Source organism: Elephantulus edwardii, unplaced genomic scaffold, assembly GCF_000299155.1.
Source record: "Elephantulus edwardii isolate Elephantulus edwardi_28Jun2011 unplaced genomic scaffold, EleEdw1.0 scaffold00030, whole genome shotgun sequence".
NCBI lineage: Eukaryota > Metazoa > Chordata > Mammalia > Macroscelidea > Macroscelididae > Elephantulus > Elephantulus edwardii.
Window position 1 is genome coordinate 21,564,337 of NW_006399780.1, and position 3,281 is coordinate 21,567,617.

Sequence of the window (3,281 nt, forward strand, 5' to 3'; positions counted from 1 at the left end):
GATTGGCACAGGACAGAGCGGAGTTTAGGGCTGTTGTACATAGGGTCGCTATGAGTCGCAGGCGACTCGATGGCACACAACAACAACAACAACAACAACAACCATCAAATCGGATCTGGCTGGTACTGGAGGAGACTGTCCCTCCTTCTTCAGCATAGCATCTGGTTGATTTGAACCACTCACCTCTGGGATTGCCGTGCAGCTTCTTGCCAGTAGGCCACTAGAGCTTCCTTACAAAATCTTTTTTGAGGAAATTTCCAATGATAAATTTAACTGCAACAAATTATGAGAAGGCTGATGATTTAGAACCAGAAAAATATTAAAGAACATAAATCAAAAGAACATTCTAGAGGTACTAAATAGGAGCAAAAGAATTAAGGGGTATATATTAGATTGTTTCAATCATGAGAGAAAATAAGTTACCATAAACATTTCTATATAGTTGTCAAATATATAAAAAACACTTTATAAAAGAAAAAGAATTGTTGAAAATTCATTTTAAATTGTCACTGACAAGATTACCTTGATTTTAAAAATATTTACAAGAATTTATTGCTTTAATGTATTACAATATAATAATTTAATATACTAATTTAGTACATTATTGTTATTGTTGTTATGTGCCATTGAGTTGCCTGTGACTCGTAACAACTCTATATACAACAGTCCTAAACCCTGCTCTATCATGTGCCAATCTCACTGTCTCCCACACACCTACCTCCATTACCCTAGTCACTGAATCAATTCATCTCAGTGAGGGTCTTCCTCTCCTACACAGTCCCTCCACCTTCCCAAGTTTCATGTCCCTCTCCAAGGACTTGTCCTTCCTTGCAACATGTCCAAAGTATGTCAGATGAGGCTTCAGGATCCTTGTCTCCAAGGAGAAGCCTGATTTCACCCTCTCTAGGCTGAATCTGTTTGTTCTCTTCTATAAAGAAAATAAATGTAGAATGCTTAGGTTGACCTATGCCATACTTTTATGTATTTTGTCTTGCTAAGCTGCAACTAATACTTACTCTTTCTTGCATTTTTTTTTTCTATCAAGTGCTTGTGTTTGTTTGTATGTTCATTTGAGGTTTTTCCTCCTGGATGGAACCTTTAAAATATTGTTTCTGCTTTTTGGAAATATTTTTCAGTGTAAATTTTAAAGACCTTGGAGTTAAAGTAAAGAAACAGTCAAAGAAATAGTGTTCTTTTAAGTAGGGATGACTGACAAATGACTCATCATTTCACATTTTTATTTTATATTTCTTTATCACATTTATATTTTGAATATTAAAAGTCAATTATCCTCATAACTCTGTTGGGTCCTCACTTCAAAATTTCAATATCTTTCTTCCTCTGAAGTTTTTGCTTCTTAAGAATTTCATTGACAATAATCTATATTCTAAGATAACTGAAAACAGTTGTGACTGGAAATGAAATGAAATAATTTTTACAATGATTGTGCATCTCAGTTATTCTTTCTTCTCTCATTAAGAATTACAGAGTTTTACTGTCTGATTATTATAACTTATAGTCATCTGCAAACCTCTACAGATAAATATTTGTTTTAATTTTTTTATTTCTTTGTTTCATTTGCTTAGTCATATAGATCAAAGACATACCTGATAACTTCTTAAGAAGTTTTCTAAGTGTTGTACCTAAAAGTCAATAATGAAATATACAAAAATTAAATATGTTGCCATAGAATTGGAACTGACTTATAGCTGAAGCTCTAGTGGGTTTCCTAGGCTGTAAATCATATGGGAAGAGACTGTCCATCTTTCTTTTAGGAGCTACTGGTGAATTCAAACTGCCAGAGAGGCACCACCTTTGGGCTTACAGAGCAACTTTCTACAAACTAAACTATCACATGGTAACTCTGCTGGCTTAGTAAGGAATTGTGTTGTCAATGTAAAGGTATGTGGTTTCAATCCACCAGCTGCTCTGTGGGAGACAGAGAGGCAATCTCTTCCCATAGGACTTACTGCCTCTGATGAAAGGAGTACACAGAGTCACTGAAGAAACAGAACTGGCAGACATAGAAGAAGTTTTATAAAACAACATATGATCATAAAGCAATGGTGATGAAGAAGGAAACTGATAGAATACCAATTGACATATTTCAACAAATAGGTTCTGCCCTGGATGTGCTAATCTGACTGTGCCAAGCAATCTGGAGTGCGGCTGCCTGACCAACTGACTGATGATTCTCTAATATAAATGGTGATCTTCTGTTTCTCCTCTTCAACCACATTTTCAGGCTAATGAGGAATTTGGTCATCAGCTCTTTCACTCTCCTAGATCTCTGCCTCAAAACTTTAGTGTTTCTTCCTTCTTGGAAATCTCACCGATAACTCTCTGTATTCCCAGATTCCTAACAACCATTGTGTCTAAGAACAAAGTAATTACCTACAATGATTGTGCATTTCAATTATTTTTTCCTCTTATTAGATGTTATAGAATTTTACCTTCTAGCTGTCATGTATTATGACTGTTATGTAGCAAGCTATCTGCAAGCCCTGCATTACCCTACTGTCATGAATTGCAAAGTGAATTATTATCTGGTACTAAATTCATGGACAGTTGACTTTCTCATCACTTTTCCACTATTAGTTATCGGACTGAAATTGGAATTCTGTGCTTCCAAAGTAATTGATCATTTCATGTGTGACACATCTCCTGTCTTACAGATTTCTTGTATAGACACATACTTCCTAGAATTGATATAATTTGTTTCAACAGTTATAATACTTGTGATCACAACACTATTAGTGATTCTTTACATATATAATTAAGGCCTTTCTAAAAATCTCCTCTGCTCAGAAAAGAACAAAAGCCTTTTCTACTTGTTCTTCCCACATAATTGTAGTCTCCCTTACTTATTAGAGCTGTGTTTTTATTTACATTAAACCATCAGCAAAAGAGAGGGTGCTTTTATCCAAAGGTGTAGCTCGTTTTTATACTTCAGTTCCTCTTTTAGTAAATCCCTTTATCTGTAGTTCACATAATCAACAAGTGAAACAAGCTTTCAAGGACATACTCAGAAGATTAGGTGTTGTTTTCTGAAACAAGGAGAAAGAAGAGAAAATTTTTAAAAACTAAATGGATAAATATTTTTGTTCCACTGTTCATTTTTCCTTAATCTATCATTTCAGTATGAAAATATCCTTTTAGGTTTGACTACATAAAGGCATTTGACTCTGTAGATCATAATATATTTTGAATAACATTAAAAGTGAGAATTCCACAATAGTTACTTGTATTCATGTGAAACCTGTACATAGACCAAGAAAATG

General features: G+C 34.4%; 1 pseudogene; it reads left to right on the plus strand.

Moving 5' to 3' along the window:
- The first annotated feature begins 2,201 nt into the window (after positions 1–2,201).
- Positions 2,202–3,051, plus strand: LOC102861967 (annotated as a pseudogene).
- The last annotated feature ends 230 nt before the right edge of the window (positions 3,052–3,281 follow it).